Source organism: Tetrao urogallus, assembly GCF_951394365.1.
Source record: "Tetrao urogallus genome assembly, chromosome: 1".
NCBI classification, from domain to species: domain Eukaryota; kingdom Metazoa; phylum Chordata; class Aves; order Galliformes; family Phasianidae; genus Tetrao; species Tetrao urogallus.
In genome coordinates, this window is record NC_136813.1 from 121,106,224 (window position 1) to 121,121,615 (window position 15,392).

Sequence of the window (15,392 nt, forward strand, 5' to 3'; positions counted from 1 at the left end):
CTGTTGCTGCTATCCATTGAGAGCTTGTGGAACTACCAGTAGTCTGAATGTTATGGAGTTTTGGAAAGATTGGAACTATCCTGATTTTGCTTGTTACATGGAAAAGCAAGGTGAAATGGACTCCTTGACTGCTTCTTATTTTCATGCTCATTTTTACTGATGTATGCCCCACAACCATTTATGTCCTTGTATTTCAAACTCCATCCTGGGACTCATCTAATTTAAATATGAGGGAAAGACCATCTGTTCTTGTTTTGAAGTTGGTGATGGGGAGTTGCTTGGCTTCTAAGAATAGCCAGTGTTGTCTGAGTCAGAGAACTTTAAAGATGCAATTTTTCCATCACTAGACCATACCCGTGTGCTCCAGATAAATGTCTGAAACTATTTTCACTTGTCAGAGGGGAGATGCTAGGGTAGTCCTGCTGTGTTTCTCTCTGTGGTATTTAGTAGGTTTTGATCAACCATTGAGTTCTGTCTTTCTGGAGATGTCAGGGAGTTGTTTAGGATAGTCTTCGGTTTCCCCATGCAGCCACATGGATCTTTTTCCTAGCTCATCTTCGTTGTGGACAAGTCTGGCTTTCAGAGACAACATGCTGCTGATCATACTCAAGTTTTAGGTGAGGGTAGGCGGGCTCAACACAAGGGGCACACGGGCTACATAACTGGAATCTTGCAAAACACTTGTAATTTACCTGGATTCCTCTACAGTACGGGGAAGGGCATTTCCTATCCTTACCTTGTCAGAATCTGATCATTACTTTCTGATGTAGTCTTTGCTGTGGCAATCTGCTCCTTACTCACATGTAGACTAGGCTATTGCAGTTCATGCTGCATGGGACTCTTTTTGGATAACATTTATATACTCAAGCAAGGCTGGACACAGCTGTTTGTTTACATAGTTGCTTGTTTTGGTGGCGATTAAAGCCACAGGCAATAAAATCACAGGTTTACCTACTGTACCTCCTTTTGTGTTTTTTTTCTGGTTACTGTCAGGTGCCTTGCTGTTCCACCTTTGAGACTGTACTTGAATGAGGATCCCAGCTGTTGCAGAACCTGGCTCTTCCCATGCTCTGTTTGCATACCAGGGTTGTTTTTGAAGGCTTTTAGGGACAAATGAGAAGTCACAATAGGGTGCCTTTCTCTTTGGATTTTCTTTCTTCTACATCTAACAGAACCCTTGTTAATTGACTTTCAGAGAATGCTGCAGGCATATCGTGCAAGATCATGTCAGAGAAGGAATATATGGCTTTTAGTTTTTTGCTCTTTTAGGAGCGTTTTTGGATTCTGTTCATTTGATGTTTGTAGGTATGTATTTAAGCTCATGTTCTTTCTTATAGGAGATACTGGAAGCTTTCTCAGGCATCCCAGTGCTTCTTAATGTAAGGCCTTTTTGCAGTACCGTGCAGGTTGTACAACTTTTTCTCATTCTGAATGTTTTAACCTGATCGATTCAGTTTGAAAGAAAATACCTGTCAGAACAGCCTAGTATCTCCTAAATGGTTAGAAAAAAAAGATATAATTTGTCTTGTTGAAAAACTTACTATGCCTTTTCTTTGAAATTTTATTGATGTTTTGGTCAAAAATGTGCTTTTTGCTCTGTCCCAGTGAAAATCTTCCCAAATTTGGCTGAGCTTAAATGTCTTTGAAGGAAAAAAAAATAAAAAAAAAAAAAATCACTCTTCCCAAATATCAAAGAATTCTTAGGATGTTACTAGTCACATCCTCTCCAAGAATCTGTTGGCACTGAGAAAAGCTTTCTTCTCTTTGCATCTGATCATAGCCCACAGCAGCACAGACTACTAAAAAGCTTCTTACTTAAGTGAGAGCACCCCTGGTACAAAGGGGATTTCTAGATAATTTTGCTGCTCAAACATTTAAACGTTTAAAGAACTTAAATATGCTGTAATTTTTCACATGTGGCCAAGTTTGGAAGATGCTCATTTTTGGAGAGCTGGCCGTAATTTGATCTGTCTCCTGCAAGATTCAAAGTCTCAGATCAGCTGAAAGGAGCCATAATTGTTAACTTGCGCAGAATAGTGTATTTTTCATTAGCCAGATATTTAGAAATGGCAGAAATAACTTGGTAGATGTGTTCCCCATGACTTCTGTTTTGGAATTAGGAGCCAGGACTGAAAAATCATCTCACCTGTTAAAGCTTGGGAGACAGGGAAAAGCAGCTGAAAACAGGGTTTCAGACTTATCAGGCACTCTAAATGATAGGTGGTAACATCAGCCTTATCTGTAAAATATATCGTTGAGAAAAATGTACTGGTTGGATTGTGTAAAAGTTAGCTCAAGGCTTTGTTAATGAAGAGTAAAGACTATTGTACTATACTTTATGCTGGGTCTTAATTAAAATGGAGTGAAAAGCTTCAGTTCTCTGATTTCCTAATTTCTGATGCTTGGAAGTTGTTCTTGCAGTGACACAATAAATTCATCATTGCTGTGTGAATGATGTTGTTTTCTAAAGGTAGGTTGGGGAATACCAAGAATTTAGAGCTTGGAGGCTGCAAGAGCATCACAGCGTGAAAAAAGCAAGGTAACTTACAGAGTTCACAGTTCTGCAGAGGGAAATGCTCTTGCCCCTTCCTGCCTCTTGATAGCCTGCAGAAACCTGTGGGCAGCTGGAAGAGAGTCCTTCCTGACCTGTACAGCTTGCAGTAGAGAGCTGCAGGGTTCTGCTGCATGGGGGAAGTGCTGGGGAGTTTTGACATTTTGCAGTTGGCCTCAACTTGTAAATAAAATAAGTTTTCCTGATATGCTACCCAGGCACTATGAGGAATGTAAAGACACCTTCTGAACTGGCCACACTGCATGCTACTGGTATTTGAAACTGTTTTTGAGATACTCAGGAGCAAAGAAGTGTTTTAAAACCCCATCGCTGCATGAAGGAGGTGGAGAGATTGCTTAGCTTGGAAACTGGAACATTTTAATGAGCTTTCAAAAAAATGACACTGTCTGAGTTAAAGCATGAAAAAATTGAGCTTTAAATTTTCAAGCATATGAAAAAGGAGAATGATAATGACATCCTGTTGTAACTAAACTGCAGAGACTTTCTGAACTTCTACTATTTCTTGAAGATAGTTGAGGGTGCTGTTTTCTAGGAAACAAAACAGTAGCATGAACCGAAAAGCTGAGATCGGTAGAGTTATTTTAGGCAGACACTGGTGTGGCTGAGTGGAGTTTGGCATTAAATGCTGTAATGTGTTGGGTGTTTCATTAAGAATTAGACCAAAAAGATGTTATTAATAAACACCATTTAATTTAGAACTCTGCTGCTGGATGAGCAAACAGCACGAGTGTTTCCTTCAAAAACACACTGATGTTGTTTTTCTGTGTATCAGTCCAAAGCAGTGCTCTGGACTTTAGCTGAAATGGTATAAGGCATCTTGTCAGTATCATTGTAATGATAACAGTGGTTTTTGATTAATAGCTGTCCTTGGCTATTTGGTGAAGGTTGAATCACAGTCTTAAAAAGGCAGTGACGACTACCCCATGCAAATCTTTCATTACTCCTTCCATCTACCAAAATAATACTCAGAGAGCAACTCTTGGAGAAACTTCAGGACACTCAACAGCCTTATGGGTAGCAAAAATATGCTCTACTGGGTATATTTGAGTGGGCCTTTTCTGATAATTATTGTTCTAAAGAGTCGATAAGAGCTAGTCTAGCTCAGTTTTACGCAGTTTTTGCAAGATAGGGATGACACAGTCCAAGCTGTTTTGCTGCCAGAATGGGAACACTTCCTTTGCAATTTCTTGAAGAGGAATCAAGAGGCTGGTAGGCAAATAGTTAACAGACTTCTTACAGGAAATGCATGAGCTCCCTGTGCATCACTTGGTGGATCATTGCAGTGGAAAAATAAACAGCTTGGCAAGTCAAGAATTCTCATAGCATCTCAGACAAGGACTCCAGTGTACACAGTATCCTGTCCCCAGTGGAGCCAGATGCTTCGGAAGAGGATACAAGTATTCCTGTGGTGTAAAACTATGGGATGTGAGGACGGATAACTGTGAATGGGTAGGGGGTAAGCCTGGCATCTTGAGAGCTTGAGTTCAGTATTCTGCTTTGTCACACATCTGCCTTGGTTGAGTCTCTCTCTTCGCTTCCCAGAAGAGTTGCCATCAGTTTAGCATGTCAGCTTACTAGCCATTTGTCTGGAAGTTGCCTCTTTCTTTGTGCCTGGGATCATTCGTATAAATCATGTGCTTATCAAACATATTTGACCCAGTTATTGCTTGCATTTCCCTTGAGTCTGGAAAACTGTCTGTATGTTCTCTTGTTCCCCAGATCTCCTAATGGAGGAGAAGTATAGAGGACTGACGAGCTTAAGAAACTACTGCAGTGCTAGATAAATGAAGGTCTTCTCTGTTACAAAGCACCTTAGAGAAGAATTCTAGAGGCTAAAATTTATGCAAATTAGGCATGTAACTATGTTTTAAAGATAACTCTGCTCTGAGCAAAAGGTTGAACTAAATGATATCTAGTGGTCCTTCCCAACCTTTTCCTGTTATATGAAGAGCACTGAAACAGGGAAATGATGTTCACGTACTAAAATACTCTCAAACCAAAATCATTGATGAAACAGGCAAGGCTAGATCTCAAGTTAAACTAGTTAGCAGGTTGCTTATGAAATAAACTGAATGGTAGTATCCAGAAGAGCTGGCCTCATTCATTCTGTGTGATGATTAAGTTTATGTCTGCTTTAGGAGTATATTCTGTAGCACACAGCTTTCAGGATTGTGGTCAAATGGCAGAAGTTCTTTTCCCCTGCATCTGCAATAGGGAGAGGATTTTCAGGCAGACCATATGTGCCTGCATACAAGTCCACAAGTCTCTTTCAAGTCTATTCCTACATGGGACTGGTGTGTTCTGAGAGTATTTGTAAATCCAAGACATACTTGAGGGCCTGTGGTAGGATGCAAAAGAAACCAAACTTTTCTTAATGTTGTGTCAAAAAACAACTATTTGTGAACTGCTGAAAATGTGGATTCAAGCTGTTTTGAAAATGGGGTCCAAAATAAATGGCATTTAAAATATCTGCATTTAAATGCACTATATATGATAGTGCTGGGATTTTTTTTTTTCCCTGAGGTCTGAACAGTCCCTTCAAAAAGATCCTTGCAAATTGCTGTACAAAAATGGTATTTAGTACCATCACATTCAAGAATTTGTTTCCTGTTGAGCTGCAGTATAAAATCATGGAAAACTGTCCTTGAACAGGCAGCATTTGAACATTGTCCCTAAGGCACATACACCATTTATTCTCCTGTTTGCAGTGTTCAGAGCCTGTGGTTTTGGAACCAAGTATCAGGACTTGTTGTATCTCATCCAGCTTTATTTGTTGCAGACCACATTTTGTATGCGAGGAAACAACAGACGAAATAGCCTCCAAAGAAAGGAAGAATGAGATAGTTTCCTAAGTTGTCTTTGCCTGAGTTGGCAGCTGCTCAGGTTCATTCAGCTTTTTGTTCCCCAGTGAGTGCTGTGCGTGTGTAGTAACAATGGGGTGATGCAGTTACACTGTAGGCTAATAGCCGAGTTCCGTCAAATCCATTCATAAATGCAGAGGAGAGTGCAGTGCTGTGAGAGCCAGCCAGCGCACAGAGGAAGTGAGGCCCCCAAGTAATGAGCTCCACATCACAAACATAGCTGTCAGAGCTCAGGGACTGGTGATAGACTGCAGTCATCTGGTTGGAGCCTTGCCCTGACCCTTGCTGCTGCAGATGTGCGACCTGCTTGAGTTGACAAGGGATGCTGATAGCAGCCAGCAGAGATCCCCTCCAGGCGTCCTCTGCCATGAAGCGGCTTGGTGTAAGGCAGACAAATAGGTTATTTCAGAAAATCCAATATTTTGATAAGCAATCACAGCATTTAGTAAAGCAGGGTAACATAAATTCACAGCTTTTGTCTAGCAGTTTCAGATATTTGTATACTTGTTGGAGAGAAATCAGCAACTTGAAATCTCAAGCTGCATTAAGCAGGGAGTGTAAATTAAAGCATGGCATCTGCCCCCTGGATCACCCTGATAGCGTTTTGGCTTTACTGTCACTTTTTCCAGTTCTTCCCTGTTGCTATGAGAAGTACCCACGTGAGCAACAGGAAACCAACAAACTGACTGTTCAAGCAAAGATTCCAACCAAATCTACAAAATATACTGCTCAAAGTGCTAGAAAGGCTGAAAAATTTCCAAGAAAAATGTGCCAACTTTCAGATACTTCATACTAGTCATATTACATAATCTCTTTGAAATGTTTGGAACAGTAAATTAATTTTTTTTTTTTTTTTTTTTTTTTTTTTTGCAGATGGAATTCAGTCAGGCTTATCTGTAATTGATGCTATTTGTCACAGTAGCAGAAATAGTCCCGTTTAGCAGGGTAAATATTTCTGGTTTTAAATTACATCCAGTAAATGTGAGAGCAGTGAGATAGAATAAATGCAGTAAATGGGCATAATATTCCCACAGCTGCTTTTCATGGTGTTTGGAAGTATGGTGGTGTGCTGGTGATCGGTGTTTTGCAAATGAAACGCTTGGTTGGAGAAGGAACCCCTGTTTATGTCAACAATGAAGCAGAGGAATCCAGCCCTCTTCTGTATAGATATATAGGATAGATATGTATAGGAGTATAGATGATACATTCCTCGCTAGAATTACTGTAAATCCCAGCTCTTCAGTGCATGTCTCACCGCTGTTTTCTCAAGTTATCCAAGCAAGGATTACACAACAGCTGAACAGTATGGTCATTTAAAGTATCTTGAGCTTCTCCATTTATCCTATCAAGTCTTGCACTTAAGAAAGTCCTTTTTTCCTTTGTACAATTAGTTTTAAGGAGGAGATATTTAAAGCAGACATTAGGCATGTTAACAATTATTTGTGAAGTTGTTAACCTGTATGTGGAAAGTCGACTATGCTTTAATACCGCGAAGCCAGAAAAATTTTGTAGGATTCTAAACTTTGGGAATTTCAGCACATGGCAAAGCATCCAGGGTTTAGATCCAGGCTTCTAAATCTTGTTAGGGAATGTGGGACTGTAAAGAAATACTGGCTACGTGGTTTTTTAGTCACCTGTGTGCATATTTTATGCACATTAAATAATTAAACAATAAACAGTCCTACTGTTGTTCATCTGCTGTTGGTTGTGAAGGTCTGCAGTTTTTGGGTTTAGAAAATCCTTGAGAAATGATCTGCTCCATGACTTGAGCATTTGCCCTCATACTTTGTCATTACAAAGGATTTAATCTCCTTTGCCATTGGCCTAGGACAGCAGTAGCAATGACAGGCCTGCTGAACCCTGCCAACTGCAGTTGTGTTTTCACTGGAGTAGCCAGGCTACGCTTTTGACAGCTGGATGTCCATACTTCCCTGGTAGGGTTCTGAGATACAGCTTTGTGGTTTCTTATTGGTCAATCAGTGCTGCTTATTGAGATTCTGCTGGTGCCAGCCTTAATCTTACACTTCGTGGTAGAGCTAAGATATGTTAAAGGTTATCCAGTATTTAAATTTAACAGAATTAGTGTGGAATCTTGGTAAACAGTAGTGTTGCAGTCTAGTTTATTTCTTAAATGCTGCTATAATGTGTTTTCTCTGAACCGTGGTATTTCTAAGTGAATGCCATTCTGGATGTGCAAAAGCAGGCTGGCTGTGAGGTTCAAACCAGTTTCTGTGCCCCCAAGTGTTTTCCTAAATTTAATTATTGATAAAATAATTAAAATATTGGGAGGCTTGCCAAAGTAAAGCAGAAACTGTGATGCAAAAGGGAAATTGGAAAATTGTGACACACTAAGTACTATGTCCTGAGCCACTGTGGAGAAGACCAGATCCAAGTTCATCACAAGAGCTTACTTCTGCAAGGCAAACCTTCCTGCCTGCTGGAGACAGTGAGCAGCAAGTCTGAGAAAAGCACTGATGGTTGCTGACTCTGGTGGCTAGATGCCTGGCAGAACTGGGTGTTCTAGTTCTAGAATTTGGAGCAGTTAGGTCTGAAAATTTAGTGACTACCAGTGCAAAGCAAGAGTCTGTTGGTTGGATTGAGTTGAGTGGGATTCCTCACGTGATGGCTAATTGCAACCATTGTGGCATTACAAACATTAGTTTCAAAGCTAGGGGACAGTTTAGGTCATATATTAGTATGTTGGAAAGCTCAAGAAAATGAGTTGTATATGATATTCTGCATGATCTTTACTAGTCTGTTTGCTTTCTTTAAAGATTGTCATGCATGGAAATGGAAATTCTCAATTATTGTTGATAGGAATAACTAGATTCTTCCATTTTACTGGTGATTGCTCCTACCAATCATTTTTACTATCAACATTTCTGTTATAGCTACGAAGTCGCTCATCATAGAACACAGAAAAACATTTATATTCCTTCAGCTGCTTTTCAGTTGTTCTAGTAAAACTGTCCAGGAATGAAGAACTCTCCCAAAACATAATCAAACAGGAAAAAAAAGAAGAAACAATGAAGTTAATTGGCTTTTCAGTTCTGCATATGCTAAAGTTAAAATAAAACTATGGAGTGGAAAGTACATGAACTATTTTCATGATTAAATCTACTGGACCATAAAGAAGAATGAGGAAGTTGGTCCATGTGACACAAAAAACAAAAGGAATTACATATATTCTGAAGGAATGGCCTATTCCCTGTATGGCAAAATCTATAGCCCTTACTTCAGTACATTTTACTGCTCTTTCAGAGAACACCTGCTGAAAATAGTGTAATTCATTTATATTTCTTATTTTATATGATGTTTAAAGTTTTAATTTGTTCTTCTCAGTACTGTCTACAGCTTGCAAAATGAAAGTCTACTAGTAAAATACGTATGTTCAGCAAAACCATGGATGAAACTTGTAGGGGTTAATACCACCGTCTCAGGGAAAAGCCAGATTGTTTACCCTGATTGCTTTTTCCTTCTTTGTTTGTATTGTATCACTTAAATTTGTATTGATGCTTCCAGTGAGACAAACTGGAGTGGTAACCCCATTTACAAAATACATCACTTCGTGTTACACCCATTATGGTCATTGGGCTGATTAGATACCATAAGTTCATTATTTCTCCTATTGCATGTAACGCTACCACCCAGTTGGTATATATCATAATTCTTAAAGTTAGTTGCAGATTATGGCACAGCAAAGGTGGTTTTAGGATTTATCAATTCTAGCATTTTTATCATGTGTCATATTGACGAGGTCTGAACTTTGTCTGCCAACTTCCATTTTATTAGAAGAGCCACTGACGTGTTTAATTAGTATCTCATCTTGTACAAAACATGTTGCTCTATGGTATCCATACCATTCTATGTTTTGCCAGGTTTCACCTATTGTCATGCAGATAGCGTGGTCTGTGAAAAGCCATCTTGTGATCTGAATATCTGTATGGTTCGACTCAATGATCTTTAAGGTCTTTTCCAACCTATCAGAGCTAACTCATGACAGTAAATGTATTGGTGGCTTGTGGATACCTATGTAAGGTAAAATTCATGCAAACTGTGACAATTCCAGTCTGGACAGCTTTATTGGTTTTATGTACAACATGACCCATTTCTGTATGAAAGTACTAAGAGACTTCAGCCTCTTAATAAATTAAATAAAGCACTAAATAAATACTTTTTACAAGTTTTTATAATTTCAGTGTAAATGATAACATGTAAGAATATTTAGAAACAGAGTATTGGCTCCAAGTGCTCAGGCCTTGTGTTCCATATGTCACCACCCTTTCTTCCCCAAGCCTGGCTGTAAGGAAGTTGCCTCATTAAGTTCAGTAGTCTATAGCTGCTTGTAAAAAAATAAAATAAAATTCAGAAGGACATGTTACTTTGAAATTTCACATCACTCTGCTTTAGAAGAAGAGATTCTTATGCAAAAAGAATATTAGTAGTATAGTAGTATAGTTTGTTGTAGAAATCTGCAAATGGGTGGCACTGCTCTTTCTTCTTTTTATAGATCTGATCCTGCTCAGTTTGACCATCGACTTAAATGCAGACAGGTTTGAAATCTGCTCTCAAAATATTGATTAGGTCTCAGGCATTTTCTCAGAATCTGTTCAGGAAATGTCAGCATCTGTTCCTACAAGCAAGAAGCGTTTTCTTTGAGTAAATGGCTGTTTCAGCCACGTAGTCTGCTGTTTGTCAGCATAGCTTCCTCAGCTCTGTACTCCTGAAAAATGATTTGCAGTCTAACAAACAGGTGAATGCTTACGATGGACTTGAAACCCACCCAAGCAGCAGGGGATTTTCTTCATCTGAATTTTCAGTCGCTTTTGGCAGTAAAGTACTTTGAAAAAAGGCCAAGGAATTTATCCAGTTCCCATCATTTAAAAAATGATTCCAATGCTAGGAAATCACTGAGCTCCCAATAGGCAAGAGCAGGACCCACCTATGAAAAACATTTACCTGATTAAATAAAAGTAAATGCTCTTACCTTAAAAAAAAGCTAGATAGGCTTCCTCCTCTTTTCACTTTTTTTGTAGCTGCTGGCACATCTTTCTCCTTACCTTCTGAGAGAAAGTGAGCCATGCTAAAATCTTGCTTGTCAGTCTTGTATCTTATCACAGAATTCACTGTGCTAACATTTTATTGCATCTTCAAAGACATTCAACTTGTCTTCACCCTGCTGAGACTTCCTGCTTGCTCTGAGCAAGCATCCCTTAAAGCTTCCCTTCTCTGCCTTCTGTAAGAGCCACAGATAAATGTGAGTGCAAGCAGAGACAGGCAGCCCAGTCCCCTCCCTCCTGGGGGTAAGCTCTGGAATGTTGGATGTTAGGCATCCCTTCCTCAATCCCATTTTTATCTAATTAAGCAAATTCTTAAAATGTGTGTTTGATAACTATGTTTTTTTTTTATTAACCTTCTGCCTTCTGCTGACATGGTTGCCATGTGAGGAGTCTTGCAACATGGAATGCTGGGAAGGGCAGCTGGCATTGGTGAGGAGCAGAGGCAATGCGCAGCGGAAACTCATGTGGGCATGCAGCCCAGGGCTGGCACTGGGACAAACTGGTGTCCTGGCTGCAGAGCAAGGGAGGCAGTGATCAGGTGACTGCCAGTGTAGTGAAGGGCAGGCACACTGACATCAGCATTTTTTAACATTACTGGGTACTGCTTTTTTAATGAGTTGTCATTTCCTTAGTTGTCATATACTGAGAATCTCCACATCTCTGAATTAATTTGACATTTTGGATGCTCTATGATTCTCGGCTCCACAGTTATCCACTGGGTGACAGTGACACTGGTTGTGATTGGCTGTGGCAGTGCAGTTGTTGTGCCTGTGCAGTACCTCTGATCTTCCAAGAGCATCGTATCTGAGCACTGGGATGAGGTACAGGTGTGACATAAATCAGGGCATGACCCAGAGACAAATACAAAGAGGGTGATCTCTGGAACACAGCTAATGCAGGAGTACTTCCAGTGCTTAGATGATGACTAGCACAAGCAAGAGCAACTGCTGTGCTCTGTGACATCAACCTACAACCAGACGCCTGAATTCAGTGTTCATTGCTGACCGGACAACTTTAAACAAACTCTCCTTGTTCCAACTTCCCAGCTTTGGCATCATGTTACATTGTATTCTGATCCTTTGTCAGTGATATGGTGGATTTTTACTATAATCTGGATAATTCCAGAGGGTGGAAACACAGGTGCTTGTAGGGAATTCATTGCATCCCTGTGGATTACCTGCAAAATGCTCTCTTCAGAATAGGAGAGTAATAACTTTTGCCTTCCTCCAAAGCACAGATCTTTTCAGTCTTCAGGTCTCTGAATGAAGTTCATGAAACTTGCTAACACCTGTGTTAGAATAGCAAGATTTTTGAGACTGTGTTGCCAGACTCCTGCTGTCCAGGATCTGGGCTCCTGTTTGGCTTTGATGTCCTCTAGACTGAGGAGGCAACAACTGTTACAGGTGTGCTCACAAGTATCTGTTTCATTGTTTCATGCTACAAGAGGTGAGCACCAAGCCTTCCCTAAGCTATTCTGAGCATAGGGAAGTGATGGCGCTAAAAACACACCACGATTGAAAATTTTTGTTAAAGGATGGCTAATTTTACTAAAATTACCTGCTTTCCTTCATCTCAGAAACAACATCTCTTTTGTTATGGTTTCTCACCTTCAATAAAATTATCAGCCTGAGGCAAAGAATGAAGCATGAAGTTTAGCTCCAATGACCGAAACTTAGGGAAAGTTGCTAGTAGAAGTATTGTTTATTGTGGAGCTTTGTTGGGGTAGATAGAGTATGCCTGCAAAACAGTGAACTTGACCATTAGTCAGATTTTTCATAAGCAGTCCCACAGTTGCCTGCTTTCAAGACAGATGGAACACAGGGAAGGCTTGGTCTGTCCATGTGCATGTACTGTGATAGCAGAGGTTTTTAGACTCATCATGCTCTGTTTCACCATGGTGTTACTCGCTATAATTATTTTTCCTGAGGGAGCAAACTTGTGGGTTCTGATTACATGCAGGTATCCCAGATGCTCAGATTCAAAACATCTGTTTCTAGTTGTTGGCTTTAGCTGGTGTGATCCACATCGCTGAATATTTTTGTCTTCGATACAGCCAGCATCCCATCAACCCATTTTTCTTGGGGTAATTTGAAAATCCGTTTTACACATTCTCTCTTCGGCAGATGAATCTTCAAATAGAGGTCATTATAGGACAGCTTCACAAAAAAGAGAGGATGTGATTTTACAGCTAGCAGTTGTTGACTAGTACCCAAGAAAAATGGATGTTTGTGGCACAGCAAAGCTAACTGCATGCATCATAAATGTAAATGCCATTAGCGGAACAGATACTTTGCATTTGGTGTGTTTTTGCAAGTCTGACCAGGATGACAAACTGTGTACATTAGTATTTCAAACTCACCTGAATAACTTGATATTGTATGGAGAAAGTAGATGTTTCTAGTCAGTCTTGCTCTCCAGAGTTGCATTTGCATTCTGTATTCTGTTTCTGGGCTGACATAGTGCCTGTGATCTGCCTGTGTGAGATCAGTGCCAGTATTGACAGTGTCTCAGTCCCAGCACATTACACACTAGTGGCACTGTGTTCATATAGTTGTGGCCCAAGTTTTATTTCTTAGTTTGTTCTATAACTAAGAGTTCATCTACCTTTTCTCACATTCTTTTTTTTCAGTAACCACATTATTTGACTATCCAACACACTATCAAGGACGTGGAATGTGTGGTAATACTTTAACAGTCTTGTTTTTTGTCACTGTCTTGGTTTAAGTGCGATGAGTCCTTCCTATTTATTTGTTCATATTGTGTGAGGGTTGCAGGAGGTGTAATGTACAGGGCTTCCAGATTTGTGTTGCTACACTGTATGCTGCTCTTTCTGCTAAGTTATGTTGTATAATTTGTAGTATAGTGGTCTCAGAGGTTTGGTTATGCATTTTTGGCTCATAACTTTTTTTCGTAGCTGTCTTTTCTTCAGCGTTCTCTGAAACAATGATCAGTGACTGTTGGTGCTGTTAAAATAGTCCAGTTTTGCAGGTAAAGACGTGGAGAGGGTACCCTACACCTCTTCCTCCAGTGCTGCTGAAATCCCTTCTGTAGAATGTGCTCAGAGAACAGTGCTGCTGGCGTACTCGGGGCTGTATAATTAGTTCCCTTGTTGTGAACAATGCTTTATCTCCCTCCACAGTGCCCAGCTACGAAACAACATGATTTTTTCTGGGTTTAAAGTTTGAGTGTGTTGTTCAGAGTTTGGGATTCTTGTTTGGAGACTTAACTCAGAGTTGGTTCTTCCTTCTTCAATAAAGACTTTTTAAAAGAAAAATCAAGAACGGCATGAGTCAATAGCTTGTGCCACTCCGTGTCATGGTGTGCAATTTGGAAGCTGTACTGTTCAAATTTTGATGTTTCTTTTGTTCTGGACCTTTCATTCTTGCTTGAATTTTCACACCTTTCTTTTGCCTTTGTCTTGAGGTGCCAAATACATGACCCACACAGTGACAGGGCACTGCACATTTTTGGGAACCTCAAAACCCTTCACTTTTATGTGGTGAATTGAGTTGGTGTAAAACTCACGTGCCTCCGTGTTTTGTTGGTATAGCACATGTTGGTAATGTCAGGAGAAAAACCTCAGTATTTTTTAAGTGAAAAACTGCTCAAAACACTGAACTTTGTATAGGAAAGTACAGATATACCCACTTTTCATTTTTTACAGGAGCACTTTGAGTTCTTACTCAAGACAACACAAATGAGCAAGGGCAGGTAAAATGTTAAGATCTGGAAATTCTAATGAATGTAGAGTTAGTGTTGTACAGTTCAGATGTGTTTAACCTGTGCACCTACACAGTTAGTAATAATGCAGCTCCACAAGATCATAAACTTATAACATTATTATTTTAGAGATATTTTTTATGAGTCAGTTGCACACATGTTGCACACTTTACCATGGGCTGCGTAGAAGATGAAAATGCTGTGGAGGGGAGGGTGCAATGCAGTGCCAACTCTGCCTCTCACACCCACCATAGTGTGCACAGTTGAATCGAAGCCTGTGTGTATTACACATTACATATGCTTGTGCCAGTTGACAAGTAAAATACAGCAATTACCAATAACAGTATTTCAGATTACCTACACGTGCATGTGTGCCTGTGAGGACATGCTGTACAATCAGTAAGCGTACAGAGGTTAGGCTAAGTAGGATTATCACAGTGGAAAAACAATAAATGAAAAATGCTCACCAATGTTGTAGGCTCACAATAAACTCCACAAGGAGCAATCTCCAGAAAGAGATCCTTCCTCAGTGATAGTCAGTACTTAAATGGGATCTAGGAGAGGTGGAGCCAGGCTCCACCCCTTCCAGTACCACAAGTGAATTGCCTTTACCTGTGCTCCTGTGGCTGACTCACTGCTTGCCTCAGGTGGCCAATCAGAGGTTCAGGCTGCGATCAACAGTTCCCAGAGACATGCATTTTTTGTTATTAAGCAGATGTGGATGTTTTATTATTTAATTATTAAACTTGGCTTTGTGTTATTTTGTAAAATAATAAGGTAACACATTAATTGCAGAAGAAATATCCAGAATACTTGTGTATGTCACAGTTTTAGCTGAGGCAGTGTTAAGAAAGCATCGATGTTTTGGTTGTTCCTGAGTGACTGGAGCATACCCAGGGCTGGGCTGCTTGGTAGAAGAGCTGCTACCATTATGTCATGGCAGTGGATGGAGTGAAACCAGGATGGCTGGCTTGAATTAGGAAAGGGTTTGGTGCATATAACGTAATACCATGCAGAAGGTTGTAAAGTTGTGTGGAGTTAACTGAGGGCAACTGCTGCATGGGAATTGGTTGGTGTTGGTCAGGGGCTGGTGAGACACTGTGTTAATAATTGGGCTGTTGGTCAGCAAACAGTTGTATTCTTAGGTGGGTGCTGGTCATCGGATGTTTTAATAAAAAA

General features: G+C 40.1%; 1 protein-coding gene across 1 annotated transcript in view; it reads left to right on the plus strand.

The window, feature by feature from the left end:
• The window catches only part of CCND2 (cyclin D2), a gene marked incomplete at both ends in the record, with an annotated part of 33,417 nt that overhangs the window by 17,589 nt on the left and 436 nt on the right, over positions 1-15,392 (plus strand). The window lies entirely within an intron of this gene.